Raw genomic sequence first — 13362 nt, forward strand, 5'->3', positions numbered from 1 at the left:
GGAGCATATGGAGGCTGCTCAGCAAGCCCAGAGTCAGATCTATAATCGGCAGGCCCGGGTCCGGATTTTTAACCCGGGTGATCGGGTTTTGGTTCTGGTGCCGACCGTGGACAGTAAGTCCCTAGCCAGGTGGCAGGGGCCCTACGAGGTACGTGAAAAAATTGGAGATGTAAATTACGAGGTACACCAGCCGGGTGTTGTAGAAATATTAATAGTTGTAATCTGCTCACATTAAACTTTGTGTAAAGAAAAACAAGTCTCTCAACCGCAGTCAGCCAAAGGTGTTCTCATGTTAAGTTCTGCTGAGCATCTGCCCCGCCCTGCTCTGTCTGTTCTCTTTTATTTATTCACAAAAGGTGTAAAAGGGGCTGGCCCATAACAAACATACAGGAAGTGATGACATAGGAAGACAAGAATACCCTAGCCAACAAACATACAGTATGTATGCAATAATCTACCATTACCACTGGAGCTAATTTTATCCAGCCTTGCTCAGTGATCAATGCCAGATAAAATTACTATGATCCTCATGCATGTTTATTTACAGGACAACGTCATTATCTCCAGCGGCTGATCAGGCGCACTAGAGACAACAAACGCACATTCCTTTCATATATTGTTCTCTTAACAAATGCATCCACCCCAAGCCAATAAATCTGCGTCTTGCGTGGGGGCCCTAGCCCCACTAGCCACCAATAATTTTAATAGGGAGGAGGGGGGCTGCACTGGTCACCAATGATTTTAATACTGGGGAGGGAGGGAGGGGGGCCGCACTGGCCACCAATGATTTTAATACTGAGGAGGAAGGGGAGTCTGGCCCCCTGCTGCCTGGCAGCACCTGATCTCTTACAGGGAGCTGTGATCCGCACAATTAACCCCTCAGGTGCATCACTGTTATGTCCACAGTTCTCAGTATATTCTAACTTGAAGCGTCCCCATCACTATGGGAATTTCTCTGTGTTAGAATATACTGTCGGATCTGAGTTTTCACGATCTAACTCAAATCCGATGGTATATTCTAACATAGAGGCGTTCCCATGGTGATGGGGACACTTCAAGTTAAAATATACCATCGGATTGGAGAAAACTCCGATCCGATGGTTTATTAATATTACCCGAACACGAACTTTTACTGAAATGTTCGGGTTCGGGTGCCGAACACTGTAAAGTTCGGTACAAACCCGAACTTTACAGTTCGGGTTTACTCAACCCTAATAGCGAGCTTTCAAGACATCACCAGTCCCTTCATCAGGCGTACTACAAGAATATATGAAGAAACAGCAATATATATACAATAAGAACAGAGACATGGGGGAATGAATGGACATTTGAAAAATAACAGAACAACATATCAAAGATCTTGAGAATGAGTCCTTAATTATCTTACAGATAAGGGGTGTGAAAGTTTTATGGTCTCTAAATTGATGTTATCTCAGAGATCTGGTTCCCCCACTATGTCTATAGAAGACTCTTTAGATCTTGTGGCGTGTCATACATCCCAGGGACAAATTCAGTCCAGTATTCAAAGTGAAGGGACTGGTGATGTCTCGAAAGCTCGCTATGTATCATCATTACTTCTATTTTTGTTAGCCATTAAAAGGTATCAAACCTGCAATACTCTTATTTTGTTTCTCTTAATCAGAGCACTACACTAGTTTTCTATTGGCTAACACGGTACCAGACTTTTTCTTTTTTCTTTTGACCAAATGGAGGATACCGGATACAGGACTTCTGAAAGTCTGCGGGACCACCTTATCCATGTCTTCTACAGCTCCAAAAAAAAGATTCAAATGGAAATACAAATGCTAAGGAGCAAACTTACGTATAATTTGGTCCTGGGAATTCAAAAATACTACAGAACACTACAACTATATTTGATAGGCAACAAGAAAAAGAAGCTCCACAGATTTCGACTTAGAGCGGGGCGGTATTCACACACCAATCGAGTACAAACCTAAGCTAACAGGATGGATAAGAACATTGATCAGGAACCTTGTAAAGTCAGCTGTGTCATTAATTTGTCATCATACAAACCGAATAGTGTGGAACTCAAGATGCTCTCCAGAGGACTCTCATTCTGCTCTTCCAAAAGTCTTGACAAAACAGAACTCTGTAGTGACATGGAGGAATATTTTAGGAGATTAAGACTAAAAGAATTCTTCCATGTCAAACAGGAGAGAAAATTATCAAACAGCCAAGCACAATTGGCACTGGTGGACATAAAAAAAGTCTGACTGGACCCCTCCCCCTGGCCGCAATAACATTTTGGACCAGTACATTGACGCCTTTCGAAATGTAGTGCAGTTTGCAATACTGGACAAACATATAAAAGAAACATTCAACATCAAAATACAGGAAAGGAGAGCGATTCAAACCTTAAAAAACAACAAAGGAATCACCATAAAACCTGCAGATAAAGGTGGTGCTATAGTCCTTTTGAACACTTTGGACTATGTAGAAGAAGCACACCGACAACTCACAGACACACAATACTATATAAAAATCGAGGGAGACCCAACTCAGAAATAGGATCCACAAAACTTTTGGACTTGGTACCTGAGAATCCCAGGATAGAAGTATTCTACATGCTTCCCAAAATACACAAAGTGTGGGAACCCTTCACTGAAAAAATCTCAGGGTGGAGATCATCCAGGGTGCATCATCAAACCATTAGTGAGGAACACAACAAGTTATCTACAGGACACCACTGACTTATTGAACAAACTGTCAACCATAGGTCCCCTCCCTAAAGGCACAATCTTGGCAACCATGGATGTGGAATCCTTGTATTCGAATATCCCACACAATGATGGATTAACTGCTTGCCGAGTATACTTGGAGGCGAATGGGATTGTCTCAGAGTCTGTACTACAACTGACCAAATTCATCCTCACCCATAACTATTTCTCTTTTGACAAGGAGATATATTTACAGTGCACTGGGACCACCACGGGCAGTAAAATGGCACCACAATATGCAAATCACTTCATGGCAAAACTGGAAAATGACTTTTTGGTATCCTTCCCCAAAAAACCCTTGGCCTACTTCAGTTTCATTGACGACATCCTAATAATCTGGACCGACTCTGAACATGAACTCATACAATTTCATGAACAATTCAACAAATTCCATCCCACCATAAACCTGACCATCAACTGTTCACACACAGAAGTCAGTTTTCTGGACACCACCATAAAACTTCAAGACTGCTCAATACAGACATCCCTGTATCGAAAATCTATTGATCGGCCTACATACCTCAAATGGGACAGCTTCCACCCCAAACATATTAAAAAGTCCATTATCTATAGTCAAGCCATCAGATATAACCGAATCTGTTCCAGCCCATTAGACAGGGATGAGCATTTATAATATCTGAAAAGGACATTTTTACACCAGGGCTATCATCCTGCTTCAATTGAAGATCAGATCACTAGAGCCACCAAGATCCCCAGAAGTCAACTTCTCCAATACAATGAAAAGAAACAGAACCAGCGCGTACCTCTGGTTGTGACCAACAATCCACAACTAGAGGTACTGAGGAAAACTGCCAAAAAATGACATCATGTCCTAGGTAAGGATGAATGACTAAAAACAATCTTCCCAGATCCCCCCTTACTAGCTTACCGACAACCTCCAAATCTAAGGAATATTCTAATCAGATCAAGTTCAAGGCCATGTACCACAGAAGAAGGAACCCATCCCTGTAATATAAGAAGATGCAAAACCTGTTCCCATATAATGACTAGTGTCGAGCGCAAATATTCAAATAGCAAATTTTTTTTGCGAATATCGGCACTTCGCTAATTCGCAAATATTTCGAATATAGCACTATAAATTTTCTATTTCGAATATTCATATATTTTTTTTTTATTGTTATATTTTTTTCTTTCCCACTTCCTAAAAGTAGTTCTTACCTGTCCTGAGGATTCCTGGCTGCTCCAGTCAGTGCCCGTTGCCGCTTCTGTCGACTTCCGTGCTCATGGAGCGTCCCCATCACAATGGGAATGCCTCCATACTAGAATGTACTGTCGGATGTGAGAATTAAGTTAAAATCGCAATGAGATTACATCAAGTTATATTAATCGAATTGCGATTTCAACTTAGCACTGCTATATTCCATATTCGTTAACTTTGTTAATTCTAGCAAGCTGACCCATTAGAAACACAGCTCTAAGTTGAAATCGCAATTCGATTAATATAACTTGAAGTAATCGTATTGCGATTTCAACTTTGACCTGGTTTACTATGGTTGGCTTGGTAGAATTAGCGAAGATGACGAATATGACGAATGTATTTGTCATATTCCTCAAAACGAAGATAACAAAGTATTCTCCATCTTCGTTTTAGCTAATTCTAGCAATCAAATAGGAAAGTTGACTATAGAGACAGCTGTGTTTAATTCGCTATGCGATTATATTACTTTGCTTTTTTTTTTTAAGAAATAGAATAATTATAATAATTATCAAGTATTATATTTATTTTATTTATTTAAAAAAAAGCTAAGTAATATTATCGCATAGCGAATTAAAAACTTAGCTGTCTCTAGTCAACTTTCCTATTTGATTGCTAGAATTAGCGAAGTTGACGAATATGGAGCTAAAACGAAGATGGAGAATACTTTGTTATCTTCGTTTTGAGGAATACGACGAATACATTCGTCATCTTTGCTAATTCTAGATATAAAACCAATAGGAAAGTTACTTTAAGTTAAAATCGCAATACGCGATTATTTAAATCGCATATTAATCGCGATAACTAGAATAATGAGGAATATTCGATTTTGACTAATATGAGACGAATATTCAAGCGAATATTAGCGAATTTCGTCGAAATCGAATATGGCACCTCCCGCTCATCACTAATAATGACAATAGATAAGATCCGGATCCCCAACACACAGCAGGACTATACGATCCCCGGGACATTCACATGTTCTACATCTAATGTTGTTTATCTGATTCTCTGCACTAAAGGTCCTGTTGGAGGCCTCTACGTTGGAGAAACAGGACAGAAACTCAATGCAAGGATGAGGTCCCACCGCCACAAAATTAAAGAGAAGAAGCTGCACTTTCCTGTTGCTAGGCATTTCTGTAGCCCAGGACACAATGAAGAACACATGAAAGTTCTCATATTAAAAGGTAACTTCAAATCCCAAAGAGCTAGAATTTGGGAATACAAATTTATAACACTGCTTGACACTTTGAATACTGGACTGAATTTGTCCCTGGGATTTATGACATACTACAAGATCTAAAGAGTCTTCTATAGTCATAGTCGGGGTACCAGGTCTCTGAGATAACATCAATTTAGAGACCATAAAACTTTCACACCCTTCATTTATAATATAATTAAGGACTCATTCTCAAGATTTTTGATATGTTCTGTTATTTTTCAAATGCTCATTCATTCCGCCATGTCTCTGTTCTTATTGTATATACAGATGGAGTAGAGTTAACACTCCTGTTTTCTGAGATTTCTGAGTTATGTTATCTAATCTAAGCAAACACCTTCAATTTCTTTTCAATGGGTTTTGTCTCAAGTTAACGCAATGAGTTTAGAAATTTGAGTTAAGAGCTGGAGTGCTAACCCTGCTCCATCTGTATATTGCTGTTTCTTCATATATTCTTGAAGTACGCCTGATGGACAAGTGATGTCTCGAAAGCTCGCTATGTAACATCATTACTTCTATTTTTGCCATTAAAAGGTATCAAACTTGCAATACTCTTATTTTGTTTCTCTTAATGAGAGCACTCAACCTGTGCTGACTATACACCTGTGAAACGAACAAGGGAGGATCGGCTTCCTGAAGGGTGGAGAAAGTAGTGCGTTCCTACATTATTACTTTCTGGCCAATAAGTTAATTGGCTGCATTAAAAGGGGCATAGATTTCCGTGATGAGCACATAGTCCTACCACTTTAGAAATCACTAGTCAGACCACACATGGAGTACTGTGTACAGTTCTGGGCTCCTGTGAACAAGGCAGACATAGCAGAGCTGGAGAGGGTCCAGAGGAGGGCAACTAAAGTAATAAGTGGAATGGGGGGACTACAGTACCCTGAAAGATTATCAAAACTGAGAGGAGATCTAATAACTATGTATAAATATATCAGGGGTCAGTACAGAGATCTCTCCCATCATCTATTTATCCCCAGGACTTTGACTGTGACGAGGGGACATCCTCTGCGTCTGGAGGAAAGAAGGTTTGTACACAAACATAGAAGAGGATTCTTTACGGTAAGAGCAGTGAGACTATGGAGCTCTCTGCCTGAGGAGGTGGTGATGGTGAGTACAATAAAGGAATTCAAGAGGGGCCTGGATGTATTTCTGGAGTGTAATAATATTACAGGCTATAGCTACTAGAGAGGGGTCGTGGATCCAGGGAGTTATTCTGATTGCCTGATTGGAGTCGGGAAGGAATTTTTTTCCCCTTAAGTGGGAAAAATTGGTTTATACCTCACATTTTTTATTTATTTTTTGCCTTCCTCTTGATCAACTTGCAGGATAACAGGCCGAAATGGATGGACAAATGTATTTTTTTGGCCTTATATACTATGTTACTATGTCCTGCTCTTAGCCTAAGTCATTTATGTCTGATCAAAACTGGTTTACAAGTAAACTGCCTTGGTTTCAGAGTTCCTTTTGAAAAAGAAAATTGGCTGGTTGCCATGGGCAACTAAGATAGTTTTTCTTTGCACCTATTTTGATAGATCTCACCCAGTGTGCTGAGGTATAATACCAAATGCAGGAACAGGTATGGATTTGCCTCTGTGTCTGGATAAAAATTATAAAAATAAAAATTGGGCCCCCTTTTACTGCAGATTTTGAAGAGGTTATTCAATACCACATATATCCATCAGTTAGGTCTGAAATACCATTCAATTGAGTGGAGATTAGCAGCAGCATCACACAAACAACCTTTGGACAGATGAGACACTGTTGGAAAAAAAAAGTAGCTATGTTTTTTAAAAATTCTGTGCAACCCCGCAGCCTAGTTTGGTACTGAAAAATATATTGCCATTTGGGACATTTAATGTGCATCTATAGGATATAGCATAAATGTCTGATACATAGAAGACATGTAAATACTTCCATCACATATTATCTCTGTTTTGGACCCCACCTGTTTTTGCCTTACCAATACTGATCAAACGCTGACCAAATACTGACCGATCAGTTTTTTGGGGGATGTTTTTCTATTGGATCAGAAGAACAGAAATATAAACGGTGATGTGAACACAGCTTTACTGTTGACACCCTCCCTACTCTCATGGGGCCACTCCTTGAATCGTGGGCCACTGCGCTTCAGTCCACTCTGATAAATTAGACCCGACGCTAACATTCAAACTTCTGTTAATTGGTCAGTTATTTCTTTTACTTAGTGTGAGGAAAATTCAGGAGCCAAGCCTACTCTCGGATTAGGTATCGTGAATAGACCTGTACTGAAAGATTATTGCCATTTGGGACTTTTAATGTACATCTATAGGATATAGCATAAATGTCTGATAGGTGATGGCCTGAACTCTGGGACTCGCTCCTATCTCAAGAACAGGGCCTCTCCATGAATGGAAAACACTCCATACAAGTGATTTTTTTCTCCATTCACTGCTATGACACATTCAGTGTTTCTTCTATTTTCGAAAGTGCCATATCGGTGAATGAAGGGGTGGTGGCACATGCATTTTTCTCTCCGCTCGAGATAAGAGGGAGACTCAATTGTGGAACCTACACCTTTTGGACATTTATGGCATATTCTATCAAAATTCCTTAAATTTCCTATATGGAAATATCCCTTTAAGGATGCAGCAATCCTTCCTCTCAAAAGCCAAAGCTTTTTTTTATTTTTCCATCGTACACTTTGTGGGATGAATTGTATGTTTTAATAGCATCATCTAATGAATTGTATATGTTTAAAAAAAATTGGGGGTAATGTAAACGTTAATTAGCTACTTGCAGCAGCTCAATACAACAGCGCTGAGCGGGAAGTGAGTACGGATAGACCATTAATGTATTTTCCTTGACTTTTTCAAAGTCTTTCATGATGTGATATCCCTGTCAAGTTAGAAACTGATCCGTCAAAGATGCATTTTGAATTGTAAAACAAGCTTGACCTGCTCCCTCAGTAAAATATAACTCTAAAATACAGTATAAAAATCCATGTAAAATTCTATGATCATTTTGTGTAAAATGGTCTTATCTTGGCACCTTTTTAGAAGAGAAGAGGAACAAAAAGGAGCTGGTTAGATTTCCTTGATCGACAAAAGCCACCACAGAAAAACTTAGACTATAGCATACAGTAAATGAGATAACCACCACTTGTATCTAGACATTGGCACAAGTAGTGAAATGTCCTTTTTGATATTTTTTTAAAATTGATATTTAGATCTGAAATTTGATATTTCTTTCCGATAAGAAATAAAATTAAATTTCACAAGTGATATACTGTACAAATGCAAGCTAAGCAAATCGACAGAAGCAATACACCTGAGCAAAAAGCATGAATGAAATACATGGCTTATGTAATGAAACACGATATAAAGAGACGAGACTGTACACTTCCCAGCTGAAGAGTAGAAAAGATTGCACATTCGGAAACCATTTAACCAGGATTCGTAGATGACATTTCTTAGACAATTTAATGTTTGGTTTTCTTCAGACTCGACAGGATGAATCATCTTCTGAGAAATACAGCTGAGTAATTCCATCTTATAGGTGAGATATTCAGATGTGTAGCTGACTGGAAACCATGTATTAGAAATGCTTTTGGCAGCCCTGCTCCTTAAAACTTTCCAACCCTTCAAAAATGACCCAAAGGGGAAAATTATCAATGGTGCTAAAATGTGAATTTATGAAAAATGTATCAAATAGATGCACGGTTCAACTTGTCATGCTACCTCTTGGGTGGCATATATGTCCAAAACTATTTTAAGTGAAAATCTTTACCCCTTTAAGACACAGGAAGGGTGTTTTTCAACCTTTATAAGTACCCCCCAGTGCCCGGGTCTCTCATATACATCATACTTACCTGATCCCTTTCACCTGCATCACTTCGTATCCCTGCACAGCCTTCCGAGCCTCCCTAGCGTCACCCGCTAGGCATTAAAAGAACTCCAGGAACTCCTCTTGATATGGCCAGGCAAGGTGCATGGGTTATCTCAGAGAATGCTTTTAACCCCTTCACTGTCCTTGACCACTAGGGATACATACATTAACCTCTTCTCTGCTCTAAATAACCAGGAATGATGACATAAACCCCATTCCTACACTAGACCTCCAGTGAGGATGACTGCATACTAGTTCTATTTGAGAGAAGAATAGGTGATCACTGTTAAAGGGGTTTTAAGGCATTTTCATATTGATTGTCTATCCTCAGAATAGCTCCTCAATATGAGATTGGTGGAGGTCCAATGAGGCTTTGACTCCCAGTGCCTCCGCTGATCAGCTTTTTGAGGAAACCGTGCTTACCAAGTGCAGTGCTGTCCATTGCATAATAGCTGAGTTTGGTAATAAAGCTCAGCCCCATTCACTTGAATGGGACAGAGCTGCTTTTAGGCCATGTACAAATGTGACATCACATGGCCTAGGAATAGGCCTAAGCACGCATGAAGAGCCGCAATCTCTTCATTCAACTGTCAGAAGTGTTGACCCCCCAGGATCAGATATACAGGTGAAACTCGAAAAATTGGAATATTGTGCAAAAGTCCATTTATTTCAGTAATGCAAATTAAAAAGAATTGCATTAATGCAGCTTAAAATTAGAATTTTGTGAAAAGGTTCAATATTCTAGGCTCAAAGTGTCGCACTCTAGTCAGCTAATTAATCCATAACCCCTGAGCAAAGGGGACCTCAAAATTGTGACTTTGGGGTTTCATATGCTAGCACCCGAGCACAATGGAAGTCAATAGGAGAACCCAAGTCTCTAACAAGTTTTAGTAATTTAGTGCAGGTTGCACTAAAAATATATATTTCTGCCACATACAATAGTCCTTAAAAAGACTTTTGGGTCTATAACAAGTATAAAAACAAAAATATTACTATTTAAATGCCTACACTATCTTTCCCTTATGCTATCCAGCACTCCCTAATACTGAGCTGAACACGTGTCATTGGGTGCTATATAGCACAGATGACACGTTCCTGCCAGCAAATCACCGTAATGCCAGCAGCCAACATGGTGTCGCGATCAGTGTGGGGGGAAAAACTCCACACTAAACACAGGAGGGAAGGGGAACAGTAACTGGGCCTGGAAACTAGGGAAGAAACAGATCACCTCCTAAACAACCCTAATCTTGGCCCTAACTACCTATTAATATGAATAGACCTTGAAGGTAGGAATATTCATATGCTGTATACCTAGGCCCTTATATCCCTATAAGGCCCTGGAATGAGGTTAGGACCAGAGACAACCCATTCCTCCAGATGGATGAATGGAAGTCTCTGTCTCAGGCCCAGAGCCAAACAACCGGGAATATAGCAAACACAAAACAATAAGAACAGACAAGACTTATCTGAAAGTACAAAACTGGCAACTCCAGAAGCACCACAGAGTACAACCGGCCAGCTAGTTAGAAGGCAGGAAGAAAATCTATAAACCGCACCTCCAAGAGTGAGAAGCGGCTACTTATGGGAAAGGTAGTTTACCAACAAGCAACACTTGAAGCAAGGGGTGTGGCATTCACCAAAACACAGACACAATGAGATCCACAGTGAACTTGTCAATTTAACCCATGAGTTGCCAGTCTCTCCGATCTCCTGGTACCTGCCACGGGAACGTCAGTGACACATGGCTACGGCATTACAGCTAATGGCAGTAATTACCTGCACGTTTATTGGCGATGTGCATGTTCGCCCAACGCTAGTGGATATCATGTCTTCTGCACAGAGGGACACAGGGGAAGTGATGGATTCACTGAACCATATTGAAGAACAAAAGCAGAATCGGTAAAGAGTACTCAAAAATTATTTGTCATTTTTGAGTAAATGTATTGATTTTTTAATCCAGCTTTGCAATTCTAATGGTACTTTACAGTTTTTTTTAAGAAATGGAATGAACTTTCAAACTTCATAACTTCATATTAATAGTTGTTAAGCTGAGCTCTATTCTGGTACAGCAGTAACTAATTTTGACAAAGCCTGCAGAGCTACAGTAAATGATCACAGCATGGAGCCTTCCTCTCTCTTCCTTACATCGTTTCACATACTTTTAGAACTTCAGTTTCACCTCACAATTTCCCTGTCATTAATTTTATTTTCGGTCCTGCTCCAACTATATACTAAGATGTTGAAAGTTTCTATACTTCGCCGTGCACCATCAGCATAAAAGGACGAAGAGAGCCGACAATTATTTTTACTGCATCTTTCAGGATCGGCTTTTATTTTCCAAAAGATCAAGTTCTCTTTATAACATTTTATCCAAGTGCAATAAAAGAGACTGGCCGAGAGAAAAATGTTCAGGAGCCACTATTGAGAATACCATTTAAGGTGTATTCCTATCTCAAGAATGTATAATGTTTCTCTCATATCAGGAAATTTTGAGCTGTAAGTAACCCTTACCTCTCTGAAGAAAAGAAGACCCCTGGTCCTGATTGCTAATGATATCGATGGAGATAGGTCGGCACTGGCATGCAACACTATCTATTGATGTCTAAGGGAGTTACAGAAATAACTGAGCACCACAGCCGTGATAAGGGATATGTAACACCCCAGAGTTGTGTTACTAAACTATTCTACCTCGCTACAATCTCCTAAGAGCTTTACTTTGTCATCTGATGTAATTTTACATTATATCCTCACAACTGTGCATTGTAAACCATGTTAAATGTATATTGCTGTAATTTCTATGTTCACCAGCAGGTGGCAGCAATGTGTTAGCAAGGACTTAGGTTTAGTTTAGTGTTTCTAATCTGGAATAGTTCATTCCAGCTTAGCTCCCCCCTCTGTGAGCAGGGTGGGCTGTGCCCACATCCTTCAGCATGGGGAGGGAAGGAAGTTAGTCAGTAGTGTAGCCCACCCCCTGCTAGGAGTAGGGTGTGCATGCTAGGAGCTCCCAGATATAGGGATCCATGCCAGGATCTTGTCTCGGCTGAGACATTGATCATCATCCCCAGCCTGAGCCCTGCAGCCTCAGCTGGTTGAAGCAAGCAGACAATCTCCAGTTCCAGGAAGAAAGCATACCCTGTGAAGACAACTGTGAGTAAAGTCCAGAGATCCAGGAGAAGCCATATTCCTCCTCAACTAGTCAGTCCCCATACAGCAGAAGATAGAAAGTGCAGAAGCCAAATTCCTGCCACAGTTTAGAGCTACAAAGCAGACATCCTTTCCTGCTCTGCAAGCTCCAGGTACATGAGAGAGCAGAAGATAAATTCCTGCCAACCATTGCCAATACCTGCTGGGACCTAAGACTAAAGCTGTATGTTGCTTGGATGAAAGTTACTATCAGTAAAGACAAGTTTGAACTTTACCTAAAGGTCTGGATCTCAATTACTGCTGCAAATTCCTCTATTACTCCTACTAGCACTACACTCATTTTATTGCAAGTGAGCCAGGATCTAGGAGTCCAGCTGTACCCAGGTAGGAGACACCGTTGGCACCATTATCACTACCATACAGAGACATTACACCACTCTGGCATTCCTAACCTTGGGCGTGAGTTATAACACCTTGGAGGGCCCTGTGACAGTACCCTGCGCACGTTGCAATTGGCGTCACAAACAAAACTATAGACAATTATACTCATATCCTGACCCATTGCATAATTTGGAGTCAGTGTAACCGCACGCACCACGGTCCTGCTCATCGCAGATAGGCAGAGTATGATGACATCTAGGACACCATTGAGGGTGGAAGGGTTGCATAAATAAATGCTTAGTCATTACATGTATTCAGTAAATGCAATCTTACACTGCAACTGGAATTAGAAAATCCCTAAATTTCATTGGTTCATTTAATTGACCCCAACATCTGATGTAAATCTGCCAACCCACTATAACATTACCACTAGCTGATAAATGCCAGCTCAGAGGCAGAATGAAGAAAACTATGGGCCCAAGCACAATGAACCTGGAAAGATCTTCCCTGGGCCACACCCCTTTACCTACACCTGGGGAGTCCACACCATTATTAGCTCCTTCCGCACTACACCAGAACCAAAATTACCACCGACTCCAAGAACTCCACCCACCCCCTTATGGAAAATGGCTATATTGTTCCCAGTGGTGTATCTTGGTTTTGTGCTGCCCTAGGCGAGACTAAACTCGGGCACCCCCCTAATATAACCCACCCCTTCCTGTCAAGGCCGAACCCCTTCCTTTCTAAACCCCACCCCTTCCTATGTGCCACCCACAGATCCCCCTCCCCTAAAC

This window comes from Bufo gargarizans, chromosome 1 (genome assembly GCF_014858855.1).
Source record: "Bufo gargarizans isolate SCDJY-AF-19 chromosome 1, ASM1485885v1, whole genome shotgun sequence".
NCBI classification, from domain to species: domain Eukaryota; kingdom Metazoa; phylum Chordata; class Amphibia; order Anura; family Bufonidae; genus Bufo; species Bufo gargarizans.